The sequence below is a fragment of the Arvicola amphibius genome, chromosome 2 (assembly GCF_903992535.2).
Source record: "Arvicola amphibius chromosome 2, mArvAmp1.2, whole genome shotgun sequence".
NCBI lineage: Eukaryota > Metazoa > Chordata > Mammalia > Rodentia > Cricetidae > Arvicola > Arvicola amphibius.
This window is the reverse complement of record NC_052048.2, coordinates 55,535,148-55,557,514: the sequence shown is the minus strand read 5'-3', so window position 1 is coordinate 55,557,514 and position 22,367 is coordinate 55,535,148. Positions and strand designations below refer to the sequence as shown.

Here is a 22,367-nt window from a genome sequence, read left to right as displayed (position 1 = left end):
AGGCAGGGAAGACAGCAGCGGCATAAATAACCCGCTCAGTGTTACAGCATGGCAGTGTGGGAGCAGCTGCTGCGTGAACCCTGGAGCCCTTGTTCAAACTCTCCCAGAGTTGTTCAGACATTTCAACCCGCCCCCCAACTTACCTCCTCTCTTACTTCTCTCCCATGAACCTTCTAGAAGTTCATTTGAAAAACCTGGTTCTGTGTACCACATAAATTAAAGGTTGGCCTAAAAATAACACAGGAGTTCATGACTCCAGACGAGGAATTGCTTTTTTGTACACAATAATTGATTTCTTGACCAGCTTGAGGCCTCGCAGCTGCTGGAATATGTATGGCATGCCTTATTTGGAGGTGGCCATGGGACAACTGTTAGATCTGCTGATGCAATCTGCAGTCTCCAGGGAGGGCAAACCCAGCTATTTGAAGAATTCTTTAAACTAAGAGAGGGAAAAAAAAAATCAAGGACTTGTATATCAACGCAGTTTGTCACCATTAATCTAATCATAAACAAACCTCTCAAGACCCAGTGGCCTTGGGAAAAATCAGAGCCGCTTGGAGGAATGTGCAGGGGATCTGTGGGCCACCCCACAAGAGCCATCTCAAGGTGAGGTGCCTGCGGGGTCTCTACTGGTGACTGTGAAGAGCCCTGCTTAAACCACAACACCCCCTCTTATGCAACAGGTGGTCGTAATACAGACTCACAAAGTGCTTCAGCTGGAAGCAAGTTCATGATCACACAGATGTGTGCTGCGCCTCAAAAAACGATCCCTTCTCTTGCTTGGTACTGGGGAGCTGCATTCCGTAGAGAGCCCCGGTGTTTGCAGCAAGCATGGTGGAAATGTTAATGCAACAGTTTGATAAATATTCTTTGGCTCTTTTCTTGGCTTGCTGGTGTGATTAAGCAAGAGCCTCATTACTAAACCTACTTTGGCCTCCTCTCTTTATTTATGAGCTTATTCCTTCACACAAAAACACAGCCAGGCCATGTTTTGCGTCATGAATATGGTGGAAAGAGGGGCAGGCAATTCTGTGGAAGGCCTTTAGAACTCAGTGCAAGTCATCTTCTGACTAGAACTTTGTGTCTGCATCTTGGCATGGCAGACAGATACTGCAGAGCTAAGTGAGGAGAGGCCTCTAGCTTGAAAACAGCAGTGTCAATAATGATAACTCAGAGGAAGGTCAGAAAAAACCACCGGGGTCCTGAGACCCACTTCATATCTCTTAACTGCCACGCCTACTTCCTGACGATTATGGTATATCAGAGGAAATATTTGACTAGCCATGATTTATCTCAGTGGACTTTTATATTCCCCTCCCACACAGCCTTTATCATTCCTTGAGCCCAGCTCTTAGAATCTTTGCCCATCCTTCTTCCTAAGCCAAAAATTAATCACCATAATCCCATGTTTCTTGATAATACTATTACAGCTTTTATCTCACAGGGTGACTTAAGTATTATAGCCATGAACTGTACAGTTGAAAAAAAATATAAGACCTGACCCCGAGTCCAATTATGAGCTGTGTGGTCTTGGGCAAGTTTCCTAAGTTACACTACATTTACTTATCCTCTGATGGAATGCTGATGGTACCCCACAGGACTGTTGTGAGATGGTGCAAGATGAACTCAGTGCTACCTGGCAAGCACTTAACACTCTCCCTAAGGGCCAGAAATACATGCACATGTATGCATGTAGAAAAACCACGGACGGTCCTCTTAGCTTTCCGTGTCAGATAAGATAGGCACTTTATGGGACTAATCCTATGGCACGGTAGCAAGTCGGGTCACTGAGGAAGGTCACCTGTCTGGTCACTATTTTCTCACTCTCAGGCCCTTCTTCCATGCAGTTTGGTAACTGGGAAGACAAGGCTCTGCCAGCTTTCTCCCCTTGCATGCCCTAGCTTGCTGGTATCTGCACTTGTCTCTGTTTCCTGTGTACAGAAAAAGTGATCTCAAGTACTTTTGTGTTTAGGGAAATTGGAAGGCCCCATTTTGGGTTTACCCCCAGGCAACTCTAGCCGTACCCAGCTCTAGCTTTTCCAGGGCTGTCCACAGAAGGATGATGGGTCTCAACCTCCCTCACAGGTTCCTTGGGAAAGTTTTTGGAAGGAGTAGGGTATATGCAAATCAAGCCAGCAGCTCATTCCCAAGAATATGCATGGGTACCTGCTCACTAGGCTTGAAGGCTGGAGAGGAAGAGAAGAGAGAAGACTGAGTTGGGGGAGACTTTTGTTAAACACTGCTCTGTAGCATACGACCTTGGGGAAGATGGTTATCAATCTGGGGTTCATCTTCTAACTGCATTATACATGGCTGAAGACCCTAGTTGTAGCATTTCCTCTTTATATGCTGGGTCAAATCTCCAGGGCCACCAGTGGATGTCTGAAACTGTGGATGGTATTTGTGCTGGCTAGTCTTTTGTTACCTTGACACAAGTTAGAGCTACCTGAAAAGAGGACTCTCAATTGAAAAAAAATGTCTCCATAAGATCGGCCTGTAGGCAAGTTTGTCATGCATTTTCTTGATTGGTGATTGGTGTGGGAAGACCCAGCCCACTATGGGTTGTATCACTCCTGGGCTGTGGTCCTAGGGTATATAAGAAAACAAGCTGGGTAACCCAAGAGGATCAAGCTGTAAGCAACATTCTTCTCTGGCTCTTCATCCGTTCCTGCTTCCAGGCTTCTGCCTTGAGTCCCTGCCTTGACTTCTCCGGATGCTGGATACAAGCTGTAAAATGAAATTACCTCGTTCCTCTCCAAATTGCTTTTGGTCATGGTGTTTTATCACAGCAATAGAAACCCTAACTAAGACAGTACTCTTCATGGTGTGTGTGTGTGTGTGTGTGTGTGTGTGTGTGTGTGTGTGTGTAAGCTTGCGCGTGCGGTGCATTCATGGTCATGTGTGTGCTTGTGTGAGTCTTTCCTCAAACACTAGCCACTTTTCTTTGAGACAGGATCTCTCAGTGGTCTGGAACTTGCCAAGCAGGATAGGGTGGTTGGCTGGGGAGCCATGTCTGTCTTCCAGTCCCCCAAAACAGGGTTACAAGGATGTACCATCACGCCCAGATGGTTTTTTGGTTTTGTTTTTTTCAAGTGGATTCTGGAGATCACATTCAGGTTCCCATGCTAGCCAGCCAGGCACTTTAATCATTCCCCCATCCCTGAAACCATATATTCCTTGGATACAAACGTATCAATATGGCAATCTGATCACTAAAATGGTGACTGAGTGAGTGGCAGTCAGGTGTCATACACAGAGCGGACACACAGGACAAAGGGGTAACACACAGTAGGTCCTGAGTCACACCCTAAGAGCTGTCAGGGCAGTCACAGCTCCGAACACTTAAACTACTTAGTTCTGGATTTGCCCTTGAATATTTTTAGATCGCAGTTGGCCAAGGTAACTTAAACCATGGAAAATGAAACTCCAGATAGGAGTGGGCTGCTTTATTGCCCCGGTATTTCCTTTTCTACTTCAGTTCAGGGTTTTTATCCAAGCACAGTAGCAGCTGTAGCGAACCACGCTTTCTCAGCCTCATTTAACACACGGACGCTCCTACGTCCCTGTCCCCAAAAGCAAGCGTGTTAGCACTCGATGGAGCTTTGAGACATCTCCTTACAAGGTAGGAGACGTGAATTTATCTCCCTCCATTTTATTTCTGCTTGCCTGGCCTGCAGATGTGGTGGCAGCAGTCGGGAAGATTGTGACCATGGAGTGACTTTGAAGAAAGAAGCCATATGCTAAGTTGGCAGGGCAGGACAAAACAAATCTGGGTCTCCAGGACAGCGAAGCAGTGAGACCAGATCTGTCCAGCTGCTCTCAGGCAACGATGTAAATAAAACTGTGGTCTGCAGGACACACCCCCACCTGCTTCTGTGGCTCTTGAGCCAAGAGAGACTTTTATAGGTGAACATTTGCCATCAACTTAATGACAGGGGACAGTAACTCCGAGCCCTTTATCCCTTCCTCCCCCAAAAGGAATACAACGAGCCTCTTTGTATTTTTAACTTAATCAACAGAATTCTGTGGGAACTTGTCTTCTCTTTAAATAGGTACACCCTTGATTTTTCCCTCATGATTTGCTAAACCTAAAATATTTGCCATGTGGATCTTTATAAAACATCCATTGACCCATGATGTAGAAAAAGTCCCTGTCACACTGCTGGTTACAAAGAAAATGCTCAATAAAGGACAGCTATGGTTATAATTATACTCCCAAAAGACAGAATACCTTCATCATTGATTAACTTTTGTGAGTTACTACAGTACCAAAGAAAGCATGGCATAAATGTTTATTGATTTGGAGAGGCAACAAATTTCCCAGTGTCTTTTCTATATCTGTCCTAAACATCTCTACTCCTTTGTTTTTTCTTCCTCATTTCCCGGTCATTGTGCAAGAAAATCTGACACAAGGGCCTAACAGATATTTAAAACACATTTTCCTCCAATGCCTCCCTCCTCATTCACCTATCACAGATGTGATTTTAAGGCTACCTAATAAAAAAATGAAAAAGAGGTAAGGAGTTTGGGGCACCAAGCCCAATATTATTTAGTTCTCTTTGGAGTGTTTTGGTAACTGAGCCCAACATGTACCGTTTTTCCAACTAATTCAACAATTGCCAACCTGACACAAATGAATGGAATCCTGGGCAGAGACACTCACATATGTTATTAACCAGCTGGCACATCACAGCAACACTTATTTATTATTCTATGACCAGAATCAACATGAGAATCCAGTTGTCTTGAACTGACAGCATGAGTTGAGGAAGCATGGGTTTCGGCTTCCTCGGTAAAAGAAAAATCATACGGCTGAGCTAAATTGGCAGCTCCCAAGCCTTTGGAAAGTGGCACCACGCTTCTGGCGCATGTCCATAGCATTCTGGCAGCCCGTGCCAGCTCCTCCCACTAACTTCTGCCTCGGCCTCAGCCTTCAGCTAGCATCTGCACCACAGTCTGGGCTGCTCCAAATCCAGTCTTTGAGAATTTGAGACGGGAGGGTAGAAGCTGTTCATGATGGCCATCTTCTCTTTCCTCAGAGCAGCCAGAGAAGGAAGGGGTGGGTAGGTGAACAGCACCAAGTGGGATACAGGGAGGCAGAGCAGTATCTCACATCCAGTCTACTCCGAGGTAGAACTAGGGGTCATATTCTAAAAAGAGTGGCTGTCCAAAGAAGCTTGAAGCATCAAGAACACACAAAAGTCACCAATAGATTGGGAGGGCAGGGGACGGGTAATCCCTGGAAAGAGAATTGTTCCTTTGAATCACCCAGGCCCCTACACTCCCAAATTCATATGGTGACATCGTAACCTGAGGTGACAATACTAGGAGCTGGAAGCAATCAGGTCCTAAGGACAGAGCTCTCTGGATTGAACTGGTGCCCTAGGAGAAGGAATCCCCAATGCTAGGTATGGTGGTTCCCTTATATAACCTCAGCACTCCAGAGGCCAAAGCTGTAGGATCTCTGTTGAGTTCAAAGACAGCTTGGGGTACACAGTCAATTCCAGGTGAACCTGCACTACAAAGTGAGACCCTGACTCATACACAAGAGAGAGGAGGAGGGAGACAGGGTAGGAAAAAAGGTGGGAGAATGGAGAGAGAGGGGGAGGAAGAGGGAAGGAATGAGAATGAACACTCTCATGGAGCTAGCTAGCTCTCCCGTCCCATCAGCCAGACATAGACAGACAGAAGGTATTACGACAGCAGCAGTGAACGTGCTAGCTCTCCCAGCTTCCAGAACTGTGAAGATTCTGTTTTTTTTTTTTTTTTAAATTATTCAGCTGAAACACTTTGGCTTTTAAAAGTTCTCCATGTGATGCAGTAGCTGGAACAATTGATTATGGGAGAAATTATTGGTTAAAAGTGCTGGGGGCTGTGCACCGACATTATACACTCCCTTGGAAGCTGCGTGCTGCAATGTCTGCAACAGCAGCGGCCTACGCTCACCTCTGCAGCTCTGATGAACACCCCGACAAAAGGCAGCTCTGGGTAGGTTTATTTGGCTCCTATTTCCAGATCATAGTCCATCACTTGAGTAAAGCAAGTCGGGAGCTTGAGGAACCACACCTACAGTTGAGTGCGCTGAGAGAAGGAACGCACCTTCGCCTGCCGGCTGGAGAGCAGCTTTCTTGTTCACTCTTACCTAGCCCAGGGCACAGCTCACGGAATGGTACTGCCCACATTCTGGGTAGTCTTCACCTCAATGAACGAGCAAGACAAGACTAACCTGATCTAGATAATTCCTCCTTAAGAATCTCTTTCTAGTGATTCTAAACCATACCATGTTGGCAGCTAAAATTAACTGGCACCAGCACTATCTGTAAGGGCATCTAACTAGAAGTTAACCAAATTCTCACACACAACTAAATATAAAACTGTGGTACATTTCCTCTTCTTCTTTTTCTTTAACAGTTTTTATTTTGAGAATTCATGTATGATATAGCTATATTATCCCCTCCAAATCCTCACATATCCCCTGCCACACACTCCCTCTCAAATTCATAACCTCTTTATTAATTATTATTGTTATACATACACAGAGATTTAAGTATAATCTGCTAAGTGCCTTTAATGGTTTGTGTGTGTGTGTGTGTGCGCGCGCGCGCGCGTGCGTGCATGTGTTTTTGGGACGACCACTTGGGAATGGAGGGGTAACCAGGGGGCTCATCTCTGGAAAAGATTGAATCTCCATGTTTCAGCAGTCTTTAACTGTCTATAGCTCTTCATCCAGGGCTGTGGCTTTCTGTGATTTCCTCCATCAACATTGGAACTATTGCTGCTATTTTTCATGTGTTGCTTAGGCAACCATATGGTTCAGGTTATCTGCCGCGTACAGAAAACATGATATCACAAGAGACACCTGGTCCTCTGGCTCTTACGCTCTTCTACTCTGCCTTCCATGATGTCCCCTGAGTCTTAGGTGTAGGAGCTGTATTGTAGATATATCAAGTAGGGCTGGCCACCCCACAGTTGGTTGTTCCCTATATTTTGACAAGTTGTGGACTTCTGCAGTGGCCTCTGTCTGCTTCAAAAAGGTTCTTTTATGAGGGATGAGAGCTACACTTACCTGTGGCTATAAGGTTAAGTGTTTAGGATACAGTTAGAAATTAGGTTGGTTAGGAAAGTGGCAGTAGAAGGCTCTTCCCTAGGATCCATGGCCTCACCAGCCATGGGTAACAGGCTTGGTTTATAATACCAAGCAAGGATCCTTCCTATTGGGCAAGCCTTAAGTATAGTTAGACAGTGGTTGGTTAACCTGAAGATGTAAATGCCACTATTGCACCGTTTGGGATATCTCATCATTCTAGTCATTGTTATGGCTGGTGGCTTTACATCTGGGTGGGACTATTAATTGCTTTTTTTTTTCCCTTGGTAGGTTGCACAGCAAGCACCTTCTGGTATTGTGAGTCTTTGGGGAAGAGCCTTCCAGGTCAGAGCCAGCTCAATTTCTCCAAGTCCTGTGCCCAAAGTACGTGGTGATTTCAGCAATAGACATTACAACCAAGAATAAGTTGGGAGGCAACCAAGGATAATGGCAATAAATTGTATTGTTCTGGGAGTCTTCTGAATTTCCATGACCAATAACTCAAAGGGAGATTCTCCATGCCTGGCACTGGGATTTTGTTAGTCTATAGAGTTTGCTTTGGTAGTGGTGGGTAGCATTATTATCTGCAGTGGTATAACACACACACACACATAGAGAAGGGGTATACATATACCCCTTATACATATGTATACATATAGTATACATACCAATTAAAATGAATGATTTATATGTATATATAACAAAATAGTGGAAACTCACAAACTAAATACTGATCAAAATGGGTACAGAAAGAGTACTTTTATAAAGTACAAAACAGACAAAAATCTATGCTAGAAATAAGAATATTGGTAAAGGATATGGAGCGAGGTCAAAAGGGGACATATGAGATACTGAAACTTTTTTTGACTTATATATGGATCAAAACCATCATATCTATAAATATTTGGTGAGTCACGCAACTATGATATTTATGCTTTTTAATATTGACTGTCAACAGGATCAGAAAATCACTCAGGCGACCAGCCTCTAGGCACATCTGTGAGGCATTATCTAGATTAGGTTAGCCTCTAGTCATGTCTGGAAAGGATTATCTAGATTAAGTTAGCCTCTAGTCATGTCTGGAAAGGATTATCTAGATTAGGTTAATTGGGGTGGAAAGACACACCCTAATAGTGGGTGGCTCCATGTCATAGGTGGGAATTGTAAAAGTCATAAAAAGTACCAAGTGCCGGAAGCACAAGCATTCATCACCCTCTTTCTCCTGACACAGGATGCAGAGAGACCAACCAGCCTTCTCAAGCACCTGCTGCCGTGGCTTCCACACCATGATGGGCAAGACCCAGGAACCATGAACCAAAGAAACCCTTTTCTTTTAGATGTGTTTGTACCAGCAACAAGAAAAGTACAACAATATGTTTACTCTTCTATAGGTACATGCTGTGTATCAGTGCAACAATTTAAAAAAAAAATACCACATGGTCTTCCCGTGATCTAGAAACATAGCAGGCTGGTTTTGAAAGGGTCCCTGGGTATTCTTGGGCTAGACAAGCCCACCTGACCTCTCTTAACAATAAGGTTAAGAGAAGGAAAGCGATGGTGGTAACAACGGCACAGCTAGTAAAATCATAGTGCTTTGGAGATAAGTTCTTTCTTGGCAGCCCAGGCTGCACTAAAACATGTGTCCATCATACTGTCTCCCCCGCCAAGTGCTGGGGTCACAGATCTGAGCCACTGGAGTCCATTGAATGAATAAGCATAATATAGCAGCATTTATTCCGTATCCACCTGCACTACATTTATTATTTTTCTGGGCCCAAGGAAAAAGCTCAGGCAGTACTTTTCTCACAAGCATGATGACTTGACTTCAAGCTCTAAAGCAAACGCAAAAAATCTAGACATGGTGGTTTGCTTAGAATGCTAACGTTGGGAGGTCAGAGATAGGTGGGTCCCCGTGGGTTACTGTCCAGTCAACCTAGCCTGGGAGCTCAACAGTAAGAGACCTTGTCTCACAAAAAAAAAAAAAAAAAGTGCCTAAGGAACAACACCCAAGGTTGTCCTCCAACTTCCACAAAGGTAGGCACTCATGCATGCGTGCACACACATACACATGCACACACATATAAATGACTGAGCGTCTGTAATTATATTTCATTTTTAAATTTGAGGATACGGGGACTCCAAGGGTATAAAAAATAGGTCTGACTTGTGATGTATGTACCTATCTGTGACCACAGGAATTCATGGCAGATTGGGAACTTGGCCCAGGTTTCCTGAGTTGAATTACTATGGTAGATTGAGAAAATTATTTTTCAAAGGTTTGTCTAGGTCTTAATCCCTAGAACCAGCAAACATAACCTTATTTGTGGAAAAAGTCTTTGGAGATAAATAGAGGGATTGCGATGAGGATATCATGGTGAATTATCCAAATGGGTCCTAAGCGTCATCACAAGTACTTCACATGAGGAAGGCAAGTGTGTCACGTGGCAGAGAAGTCAGTATACAGATTGAGACCCATATGGGAGTGATATGACCACAAGCCAAGGACTGCCTGCAGTGATGGAGACAAGGAAGAAGTCTCTCCTAGAGCCTCTGAAGGAGGTACATCCCTGCTAACACCTTGACCTTCAAAAGCTTTATTTCCCCAAACCATGAGAGAATACTTATCTGTGATTTTCCTGACTGGCCAAGTGCAACCCTTTGGTAGAGCAGTCCTAGGAAACTAATATGCTTCCCATTAACTACACCTCCTCCAGCATCATCTAAAGGAAGATCCGGGGACTCCAGGGATTAGAGAAGCCACACAAAGCCTCCACCATAATTTCGGGTCTCACTCTTCATTGAGAATGGAGTATAATAATGTAGCTGTCTTCAGTGTTAACTGTCTCAGGATTGCCTCATGAGGATCTACGAGCACTGTGAGAAAGTGTTGCAGTAGGACCATACTATGCCAATGAGGTGACCCAAGAGGAACAATGGCCTATGAGGTTGAGAGCCTGGGGTTAGAGCTCATTAATAGAGCATGGGATTAGTATAAGCGAAGCCCTAGGTTTAATCCTCAGCAATCAAAAGAAAAAGATTAGGAGTTACCATCTGTCAAGCCTTCTTATGGTACAGTAGCAGTAGTTACACAGCCAGTCAGCCTAGATGATGCCCATGGGCCCTTCCAATTCTCACATTCCCTCTCTTTAAAAAATATTTATGATATGACCTCATATGCATGAATGTTTTGTCTGCGTGTTTGTTAGTGCACCTTGTGTGTCTGGTGCCCATGAAAGTCAGAAGAGGGTTGGATTCCTGGGACTAGAGTTAGGGATGGCTGTGATGTGGGTGCTGGAAATTCAACCTGGTCTGCAAGAGCAGCAAGTGCTCTTCACTGCTGAGCTAACTCTTCAGCCCTCTCGCATTCTCTTATATGAACAACAGTGGTTTCCATTAGTCCAGACATTGCCAGTTTCACAGCATCACAAGAGGGACCCGTTCTTTTCACCCACAGCCCTAAGCAAGTAAAGCCTCAGGACCATTCCAATCCTGGTAACACAAGGAGCAGTGCAAAAACACTAAGCTGAGCTTGTGGGTTTCCAGAAACACGATTATTTCCTCTTTCCCAGGGAAAGGTATTCACACCAGTATCTGCTGGGTTTTATTTATTCCGTCCTCAGACTTTGCAAGCACTCCAGCAGTGATACTGGGTAAGAGCTGGAAGCAGACTCCGGAGTCACTATGGACAGGACGTCCGCAGTACCGTGTGTACAGTTCAACCTTTGTTTTTAGGGAAGGGCTTTGTCTGACAGATCCAAACATAAATATGTTTACTGCACTCTGAGTTCCAAAGGCATGTGAGGGAGTTGCAGTTGGTGCTAAAGACTTTGGAATTCCGCGTGAATTCCCTCAAACAGCTGCATCTGATGAAAAACTTCCTAGACAAGAAAGCTCAAAAGCCAAGGCTTCAAAGAAAGCCATTAGCCAGAGTGCCTTTTTTTTTTTTTTCAAAGGTGATGAAACATATACACCCACTGCAAGGACACCTTCCTCCAAGGGGTTATAGACCTCCATCCAGGGTGATGATCACTGACCTCATTTTACAATTAAAAAAAAAAAAAAACCTTGAGGCTCAGCAATTTAAGTATAGAAACTTAGCAGGTCAGAAACACATTAATTTCCATATCTCAGAAGTGGAGGAAGAGAGAAGGGAGGTAAATAATAAAGGTTTTAATTAGCCACAACTTTCTTGCAGTGCTATGTCAGGCATGGGCAAGGGAACAGTCAGAATCAATTTAGGGAGCTACTAATAAGCGACAAGCATTGCGACAGTGGGGAGTCCAGGACAGAGCCACTGGACTTCAAGGACTAGGAGGGAACGGCAGAGAGGGTCATGGTCTCAAAAGCAAATGTTTCAGATATTGAGGAGTACCTTGGAGAAAGGTTAATTAGAGAAGGGCAGACAAGAACATGTGAGCTCTAAGAGGGGGAAATGAACCAGCACACGAAAAGAGGTTCACCTGACATTATGGAATTTAAGACCTCAGTATGTGATAAACTGTGAGTCACGAGATCTTTCCAAGAAGGCAAGAAGGCCCAGCGTGGGGGAGGAAGTGAGTGATCCAGCCCATGTGGCTGGAGCCTAGGCGCTGATGGCTTGAGAGGGATGTCTTCTAGGAGACAAGGACCTTCTCTTGACAGAGTCGGAGAGGAAGAGTCATGGAAGAGAGTTTGGACTTTGTTTCTTACTGCAGATGGGGAGCTGCCTGAAGCTATAAACAGGAGAAGTGTTAAGGTCTGTGTCAAAACGTTGACACTAGTGGTGGAGGAATGTACTACGTAACCAAGGTGAGATATGATGGTGACGTGGCTGAAGGTGGACACATAGGATAAATACTACTTCCGGCTGTGGCTGTGATCAAGTGTGGAGGCAGTGAGCTGCCATTGAGACACAGATCCTTTCCACCTAATGGGATCTGCATACAGCAAAACGCATGGCCCATATGTAGAGCATTCGAAAAAATTGACAAATGCCCAAATCCATGAAACTCAGTTCTTATTAAGACATAATACAGTCGTAGCACCCTGAAAGGTACCTCAAACTCATTTTCACTCGGTTTTCACCTGATACCCTCTCACCCAGTCTGCCCCAGTTTGGAATGCATTTTTGGAGAAGTTTCCAGCTACCCGGGTAGCTGGAGATGCCCATAGGCTGACATGATGAGGATCTGGAGGTAGGAGCAAATCCAGGGCGACAGTGTACAAGCTTGAGAAGACTACTGAATACTTTTTTTTTAAAAAAAGTTTAAAATAGACATGTGCTTATAGTCATCCCTCTGAATTCTTAAGTTACATATCTACAAATTCAACAAAACAAACAAACAAACACCAGATTCAAAGGAGTTTTTTCAATGTGTCATTCTAAACAGGTACATATGTTCCCTGTTTCCATTATTATCTAAGCAGAACAGCACTATAGTCCTTTAATTAGTATTTACCCTGCTTTAGAAGATTAGGTTATCTAGAGATGCATGCAGGTTGTATGCAAACACAGCACTTGGGTTTACAGGGATTGAGAATTCTGATTCTGGCATCCATAGGAGTACCAGTTTCCCTGCTGATACTAAGGGACACAACACACATCTGGAGCTCAGAGGACCGAGGTCCAGTCTGAAGATAGGAACCTGCTGGACATTTCTATATGACAACATGAAGCCACAGAGGAAACCACGCCAGCAAAGGGGCATTAAAAGAAGAAGAGTCATCTCTTTTCAGAAGGATAAGGACAGGGCAGTCCAACTTCTGCAGAACTTAGAGGCAAGAGCAGCAAGGTATCCCAGATGAAAGGAAGGTAAAGTAAGTGGGGACACTGCCATCTACAGAGAAGCAGGAGAGGGTGACACATCTGCAAGAACACTGCTCTCAGGCAGAGGCCCGTCTCTCCACTCCTCAACTTGATTTCCCCATTACAGACAACGAAAGTGAGGTAGGTTCAACGGCGAGGCAAGTCAAATGCCACTTAGCTCGGTAGCTTCCCCTTCAGTGTTGCTCTGCGCACATCCAAAGGTGAGGCTGGAAATGGATCCAGGGCCATGCTAGCCTACAACACGCAAAGCCAAGGTTAAAGACATTTCTATCTTCCAAGGCCTCTCAGGTTTCAGATGCTGGTACAAACACTGAGGCCTCAAGACAGACACATGGAAGACCGCACGTGTCAAGATTCCATGAAACCTTCTCTGTTTTCTGCTGTAGAAGTAATTCATCAAGCAGACACCCTCTGCATCACAGGAAGGAGACCGCAGCCACAAGGCAGCATGGACACCTCTTCAAACTGTGTTGGAACAACTTTCACAGATATGCTGTAACTCCTATAGCCAGGACAGGGGTGATGTGGGCTAATTCTCAGACAGTGAAAACGAAGCTCTTGGGGGTAAGAGGTCTTCATGTATCAAAATATTACAACGATTAAACAAAACAAAAAACCAAAATAAACAAACAAACAAAACCCCAAATAGTATCAGTTCTCTGGCCTGAAGGTAAGAGGAATGAGAAGCCAAGAGAGAAATCAGTCACCAGAATGGAAGGAGGTGTCTCCTTGCCTCTCTATGCCTGTCTTTTTCTTTTGGGCAATAAGCCTTTGTATGTCTGCAGGATTCTGCCCAGAATGGATGAGCATACAGACAGAGGAGGAAAAAGAGGCTACACTGGGATCCTGTCATGGACAGCAAAAGAGGTTCAGCCTTGCTGGGTTGGTAAGGAGTTGTCCTAGCTTAGTGGAGAGGAAGTGGCATTTGTGGAAAGGTCTGTAGAAGGAAAGAGAATGCTGGAAAGAAGAGTCTCAAGTTGGAAGACTGAAAAATATATACATGGCCATCCATCCTATCTTGAGCTGTCTCAGTCCAGCACTTGAAGGCTCCATGTCCAGGTAGATATGAATTTACCTCTTTTTAGTCTCCCTAAATTTCAAAGCTCATTGCAGACATGGGGTCCTCAAGTACTATGTCTACAGAAGGTAGGCATCTTAGGAAGGATCCTTTAGTAAGGGGGTAGGGTTTAGATAGCATCTGAGAATTAAAGACCTGAACGCTATATTTGTGAGTATGGATGGTCCCAGGCTCAGGAAGGCCATTTAGTAGACTGGTAACCTAGGGAAGTTACTGGGTTTCCCTGAGAAATGAGATATTAATAGAATGGGCCTTTGGGAATTCTTGTTCTTGTTATGGGTTTAAAATGGTAATGAGCAACGTGATTGTAAAGAGTCCAAGGCTCTACCCTGGATGTGTCTTAAAAGGCAGACTTCGGAATCATACCATAGACTTGTGGAGGCAGAGACTTCAAAGGGCATTCTCATACATGGGAAAGTCAGGGAGCATGCTAAAACATTTGGTCTGTGCTTGGCAAACACATAGCTATCATATAGTGTATTACTATTATCAACTATAATAGGCCATGGGGAGGTCCTTTTCCCAGGTTGGATTTTCTAGTGTTCAAACATAGAAAATCCAACACAACAGACATTTGCTCATCCCTGAAAACTTGAACATGCCTCAATTATTAATAAATAAAGCATTTGGGCAATAGATACAGGACAAGGCTATCATGACATACAGAGCAAACAGTCCATTTCAAAGCATAAAATAAAATAGAAAACTTTGAGCGACTGAGGACAACAACCCTGTTGAAGGCAGAATAATCTTGTACAAGACTATTACAGACTTAAGTTGTCTTTTAAAAAAATCAAAGCCAAGTAAACTCCAAAGTTATAATGAGCAGTGTCCTATATATGGGGATGGAATGGCATCTAGGTTGGGAAACTGATCTGTCAACTGACAGTCACACACAGGCCTTACTACTTAAGGTCAAAGGTAAAGTGCTTCTCCCCGGCCCTAAGTCTCAGCTCATAGTATCATCAATGACTTTTGCCTGATGCTAATGTGTCTGTCCCCTGTGCTATCCCCTACATCTTTCATTCACATGGAAGTCATCTAGATTATAATATTAGAGGAAAAAAAGGTCTTGTCTGTCCTGTAGCAGGATATAAAACAACACAAAAGCCACTCAAAAGATCTGCATCTTAGCCAAATATTAAGTATCTTAGAAAAAATGTTTTTTCAGCTACATTTTGGAAAAGGAAAATATATAAAAAAAAATCTTTTTAAGCACATTGCATTGAGCATCCACATTGCATTGAGTATCAGCATATTTAACTAGGATTACCAGTCTGTGATTTGATAGCAAAAAATCACCGTTCCCTCTGCTTTGACATATGAATACCACACTGTGTTTATAATCTCCAGCTTGTCCTATTTTATAACAGAGCTAGGAAGGGCTTAATGTGCCTGGGTAATTTTTAGGAATGATTAAGAAAGATATCTTGGGGAATAAAGAAACTCTGAGATTTGTTTTTCCACATTAAAAAGCACAGCCCTCTGCACACACAGCCACACAGCCCTGCCTTGTGCCTCTCGCGTATCCCTGGGAGTCTTTTAATTGCCAGTTCTTCTCATGGTTGATGCTCTTCTGGGCAAACCCAACACAGAAGCACTTTGCTGCTTTGCAAATAGCCCTACAAAGACCATAAACACCGCCACCACCAAGCTGCTGAACACTGGGTCAAACCTTAGCATTGCTCCCATTCCTGGAGACATCTGTGTCCTGGAGGATAACAATCACCACGGAAAGGAAATATCGTGAAAAGAAGCCAAGAGTCCTTCCTGCTGAAGACGGTGGGAGGAGGTTAGTGGGAAACAGGCTAGATACAATGGTCTCAGGAATAAATTCCATCTTATAAAGCCCAGGAAGGAGCCATACAAGAAATCAAGGTGAGGAATCCTATCACTTGTGAGGCTAAGGGAGGAAGGAGGCCCATGAGTTCAAGGGTCGGGAAGGGGGAGACTCAGGAAGGGAATGTGAGAGTGAGAGCTATTTCAGTTTCTTAAATGGAGGTACAACTCAAAATGTAATAATAAATAAAATTTAAAAAGGCTTATTGATGGAGAAGCTGAAAAGATGTAGTGACGCTAAAGAGATCAACGGCGAGAAGACTGCTCAGTAACAGAGCTTTCTTGTGTTACATGCAAAGCTGCGGACCATCTGAGGCTGATTCAGGAAAATGCTCAACTCTCCTGGTAATTTCCTGCAGACAGGACGTTCATCATCTTCAAGTCTCTCTCTCTCTCTCTCTCTCTCTCTCTCTCTCTCTCTCTCACACACACACACACACACACACACACACACACATGCACACACACACAGTCTACACCAAATGATTCACAGTTTAAAATCTATCTCTGCCTTAGGAACAAGAATTTTTTTTCCTCTTGAAAAGCAGCCATGATTTGTTATTCTAACAAAGTGTTCCTTTCCTTCAAACAGAAATAAGTCACTCAGGAAGGCCGTGCTGCTTTCTGCTCTGCATTTCTTGAAACTTTCCTCCAGTTTCTCCTGGCAAGTCCTCAGAAATCCGTTGAGAGTTGGGCAGTCACCGAATAAGAACGCAAGCTTGTTTTCATATCCCCTATCTCCGTCTTGGCCCCATAGGAAGATGTTTGATGGTAGGATGACCAGAATTAGCTAGACATAAATTCTTCACTGCTCAGGCCATTCGACACCTTTATCTGAATTGCTCAGTGGCTGGGACGATTTGGCAATTGATTTGAAAGAAGAAAGGCACAAATCCTTCCCAAGCGCTTTTCCCCCCTTCCTGTCTGTAGAGACTGGCCCATGTCTGTCTAATTACTCAACTAGCTGCCCAGATAAAAGCATCTGTGTGCAAAAGGCAGGGAACCCAAAGTATACAAATGATTCACACCACCTAAACAATTGCAAACGCAAGCCAGCCCAGCAAAAGAAGGCTGCTGAAGCCAGAATAATTTAATACGGGAGGAAATGGAATTTGGCAATCCATGCATCAGACGTTACTCCAGTTTTGGAAGGCATGTCTTCCAGCTGCTTCCTCTTTAAAAATAAAAATACATAAATAAACTCTGACCCTCTGCATTACCTTCAACCATATTGCTTAGGTACAAATAAGCACACAGATCCAGGCTGGGGAGCTGCCTGAATGCATCTTTTAAATCTAACCCACCTGGAGAATCACCACCTCTCTCCATTAATTTGAATTTAAACTTTCCAGGGTGCAGTGGCCCAAGCCCTCTAGGCTGGCAGCACTGCAGGCTTCACTGTTCCCTGACTCTCAGTCAGCTAAGAGGGTGTCTGGGGTGCTCTGGGTGAACAGAACTGGGCTCCTCATTCCTGCCAGCTGTCTCCAAAACACACACGCGCGCGCATGCACACACACACACACACACACACACACACACCACACACGCACACAACACACACACACGCACACACACTCCTAGCAGACAGCTAGAAAGGGCAGGAGGAGAGGGGACTCCTTCTACCTGGATTCAGAGAAAACACCTGTACAGGTCCAGGGTTGATTAATGCTACACAGCCACACCAAGGTGCCAAGAAAAGAAAATTTAAAGTCCCAGCAACACTTTCGCTTTTAGGGACTCTAAGCTCAAGGTGTAAGGTATGAGGAAAGGCATAAACAATACTGTAAAGGCGACCTTCGTGGAAACACTAAGAGTACTTCAGCCAGCTTAACAGAACAAGTAAATCGTCAGTAGTATATATTTTAAATATTTAAACGAAAGGAATTATGAGAAAATAAAATACTAATTTAAAAAAAAAACAATTCTGAGATTACCCCTACCACTGCCGCAGCCACCACCACGAAGTCCTAAATGGGGTAACGTTAACCCTTTCTGGGGATCTAATGAATCCCAATGTGGGTTAACAAAGTGGCTATAAGAAAGCTAGTGGAAGCACAATGGACCCCAGGGTCCCACTTAGCTTCTGAGGCAGGGCACCTCTCTTCTCCCCTCCACCACTTCCCACGTCACTTTTTCATTGCCAGGCGCCTTTCTGTCCAGGGGAGGGCCCCGAGTCTCCTCTGTCCATGCATCTTTACTCCCCTGCGCTGGGTGGGGTCCACTCACCAGGCTCAGTCTCGCTTGGTCCGCTTGCCTGGTCACCACTACGACTCCGCCCCTGGGAAACTGCAGAGAGGCAGGGGAACCGCTGGGGACCAGCGAAAAGGGCAGCGGTTAAGGGTCTCCGCGGGATGTTGGCCGCCAAGGGTGCAGAGCCTGAGAGGGCCCTGCGGGGATTGCTGACAAAAGTGGGGACATTCCAGGGGCAGGAGCTGCTCTTGGAGCAGCCCTGGGTCCTGGAAAATTTCAGCGCCTGAGAAGCTGCAAGCTCTCCAGACTGCTCGTGGGCGCTTAAAGGGACACTGCCCCACCTCCTACAGACGTTCATTGGTGAAACTTCCCAGCCGCGCGCCAATCGTAGGTCTGTTCCCAAATTGAGATTTAAATCTAGGGAGCTACTGCTTTAAAATTAGAAAGGGCTGAGAAGCACTCAAACACCTCACTGTAGCAGGACACCAGCATCAAGAGCCCAGTGTGCATAGGAGCTGTTGGTGTTAGAGCAAGCGAGAAAGAAATGGGACAGGCACACGGGACCAAATTCCTCATGCCAGGCTCAAGGGTACACTACACATGCTGAAGGCCTTCCTTTGGGAAGCAGGGTGCTCCCCAAGTCTCTGCTCAGTGTGCTTTCTGGCGCTCTACATACTTTCACCCTTGTTTTTTCTTAACCTGTTCCATGGCATTGCCAGGGTATAAAAGTCTTACATCCATCAACAAGACGTCTCACACCCTGCCTGAGAACACAGTGAGCTTCCAGGCAATATTTGTTGATTGACTGTAATAAATCAACGGGATTGACTTATTCAAGGATACAGCGAAGCATGTCTGTAGTGGGCATGCTGACACAACTGTTAATTAAAGAGCAGTGTTATTTCCGGGGCTCATGTCTGACCCCAGTCTCTCATAGTTAACCTGAGCCCGTGCTGCCTCTCAGCGACGCTCGGTCACCTTTCTATGCGCTGAGTACTGTGAAGTAGCTCCTAGCACAGCTACAGATGCACCCACAGATGATTCAAAGTAGCAAGAATTTATAAACTGGGCTTCTACAGGGACTCTAGCCAGGAGTGTGAGGTCTGACTGCTGGTTTTACTTCCTAGAAAATGGTTACTCAAAAGATCAAAAGAAACTAAGAATCCACTGCTGGCAGGCCAACTGTGCCAGGTCTCGGGATGACCAATGAAAGATGAAGCCCTCGACCCAAAGAAACTCACCATAGAGGAGAATGATGTGGAGTGGAGGAATGAAAATCAGATAGAGCCGGGCAGTGGTGCCAGCACTCGGGAGGCAGTGGCAGGAGGATCTCTGAGTCCAAGGACAGCCTGGTCTACAAAGCAAGTTCCAGGACTGTTTCACAGAGAAACCCAGTCTTGAAAAACTAAAACTAAATAAAAATAAAAATAAATTAATTTTAAAGAGATATCAGACAGATAAATAAAGGGGATTACATGAAATGAACAAAGAAAGGCAGAGGGAATAGGTAAATTTGCTATAATATGAAAGTGACTGAAAACAATTATCCCATAATAGGGAACTTGGTACATAAATCATAGTACGTCCATCCCATATTGGGATACTATACAGCTATAAGGAAAAAAAGAAGCAAAGCTAAAATCATCCATGTGAAATGAACTTCAAATGAACTGTTAGGTGTATAGTTCAGAGAGTGAAATGTATACTTTTTGGCATAAACCTCCAAGTTTTATGCATGCAGATGCATATTATATATGCACAAAATGGATCTAGAAATATGCTTAAGAAAATGACAAAAATTAGTATTTCTAACAAAGTGATTCAAAGGCTGAATGGATCCCAGATAGAAAGAAGATTAATATTTTAATACACATTCTTGTGTTAAATGACAAGAATGACAGCTGGAAAAATCCAACTTTTCAAATATCTAGACATGTCACAGGTATGCCCATCCTTTTGACATTGTGACTCAACATTGTCACCTACAAAAATCATGCTCAAGAACCTTGCAATCAAATTACAAAGAAAGCCCCTCTCCCCAATTCTTATCTTTTCAACATGTTTGACTTTGGGTTGGGTCCATTCATAGCTTTCCTGGTGTGCATGCCGTCCCCTGGACCACGGGTGGGCACCCTGTCAACTAGATAACAAAAACTCTTTTAAATTCTTAACTAATTTATAATAAGGGCAGGGATGCACCCATATGGTGAAATAACCAGAAAGAAGTATGTGAGAAACAGGCCAACTCAGCCTACAGCTATGAGGTAGATGGCGGGGTGACAGTCTGCTGGGATAAGGTATATCCTGGATCTTTGTGGGCTGTGATAATCAATATCATCACCTTTATAGTATCTAGAACAGACTAGGAGACTGGGAGACCAGCTTCTGGGTGAAGAACCAAAGTTCCTTTATTTTGTCCTCTGCCTCCATCTGTGTCTCGTGTAAGCTATTTCCCGTAAAATATTTCAGTCCTCAGAAATGGTTAGGGGCAAAAGTAACAGGGTAGCCACCTGGAAAGTACAGATAACTGCAGAGTGTCCCCATCACTCCACATCCTGCGAATGTAACTTTTCTGGGATTTGCCTTTAAATAAGGCCCTCTAGAAGGGCAGGTACCTTCTCTTGCTGCTGCTGTGTCAGTTGCTTTGATGAGGTCCCTGCCGGCTTGTAATTGTGCACTCAATAAACCTTGCTTTTGCATTTCAGTGAGTTGGTCTCCCTGGTGGCCTTTTGGAATCCCTGCACACTTGGTATAACACTGGGCACATCTGTGATGAAGTATCTAGATTATTAAATTTTGTCCTTGTCTGTGGGGGAGTATCTTAACTAGGTTGGCTGAGGTAAGAAGACCCATCTTCAATAGGGTGGGTCTATACCTGGTGTAGGTCCTGGAATGCATAAAGAGGAGAAAGCTAGCTGTTGTGGAATATTTCTTTATATCGTGTGAAGATGTGTCACTGTGATTGGTCTGATAAAGAGCTGAATGGCCAATAGCTAGGCAGGAAGACAGAAGGCAGGACTTCTGGGGGCAGAGAGATCTTGAGGAAGAAAGGCAAGTCCAGCTGGATGCCGAGGAAGCCGGACATGTAAGGAGAAGAAGCAGGAGGAGAAGTAAAAGCCATGAGCCATGTGAGAGCACACAGATGAATAGAAATGGGTTAACTTCAGTTAGAAACAAGCCTACGCTAAGGCTGAGAAGTAATAGTCATCAGTCTCTGCTTTCTGACTGCAGAAACAATGTGTCCAGATCCTGGCACCAGGACACCCCACCCACATCATCATGGACTGGATCCTCAAACTATAAACCAAAACCCAAAACAAATCCTATCCCCTTAAGTTTTTGGTTTGTTTTTGCTTTCCCCCTCTCCCCCGGGTACCTTATAACAGAAACAGAAAAAGCAGGTAAGACAGGCCTGGATTTTAATGCATGCAGGAGATTGACAGGCCTTACAGGAAGACTCGTTAAAGGTGAATGAGTCTGCAATGAATATAGAGATGAGAAGAGCGTTAACTAGGTTAGTGAAATCCACATCTCCATATGGGTTCTTGGTGAAAGGAGAAAATTTACCCCAGAATTAGGAGCCTGAGGCCTGCAGCATTCAGGAATTTGGAGTGTGAAAATTGAAAGGCTGAATCAGGGATTTCTGAAGGAAAACTAAAATCAAATCTAGTTTTGTTCATGAAACACCAAGAAAACCCTACACAAGCAAAAAAAATTTTGAATGCCCTTAGGGATCTGATGCTCAAATCCAGGCTATTTGCAGATAAGGAAAGCAGTAGTTTCTACTGGAAAGCCCCAGAGCATCCAAGGACCTAACAAAGTCACATGTCAGCTCACAGACTATTCCATAAAAAGGATGTAAGAAACTGGGGAGAAGGGAGAAGAACTGAGGACATAATAGCTAAGAATTTTCAGGCATTTGTAAAATGCACAAATCATCACATTCGAGAATCAGGATGTATCTCAAATAAGATAAATAAACAGAGAAAAGAGTCATGGATTAATTATTCATATGGCTACAGTAAATTTAAAAAAATGACGTAGGGGAAAATGAAACCGTTCTATAAGGCAATGTCAGAGGGGAGCGAAGGGCTCAGCAGTCAGGAGCTGGGCAATGCTCCACGTGTGCAGCTGGAAGGCATTTCCCTGCCCTTTCATCTGCAAACAATGAAGACCAAATGACAGCAGCTTCTCATACCTGCACTTCATAGATGGTGTCCAGGTACCAGGGCAAAGTGGCAGAGATACTCGAGGAAGGATGGATATATTCAGCCACTGAAGAAAAACAGCAGAAGGACACAGAGAAAGAATGCAAAGAGCCATGAAGCCAGAACTCCCTGCCATTGAAAATCTTACCCACCAGAGGTCCA

The 22,367-nt window shown here is 44.3% G+C and overlaps 1 protein-coding gene across 1 annotated transcript in view; it reads right to left on the bottom strand.

The window, feature by feature from the left end:
* The window catches only part of Prickle2 (prickle planar cell polarity protein 2), a 160,466-nt gene extending 142,333 nt beyond the window's left edge, over positions 1-18,133 (bottom strand). Inside the window, exon 1 of the mRNA XM_038320413.1 lies at positions 18,034-18,133. The gene's annotated coding sequence lies outside the window, so the exon portion shown is untranslated. The remainder of the gene's footprint in view (positions 1-18,033) is intronic.
* Between the last annotated feature and the right edge of the window lie 4,234 nt (positions 18,134-22,367).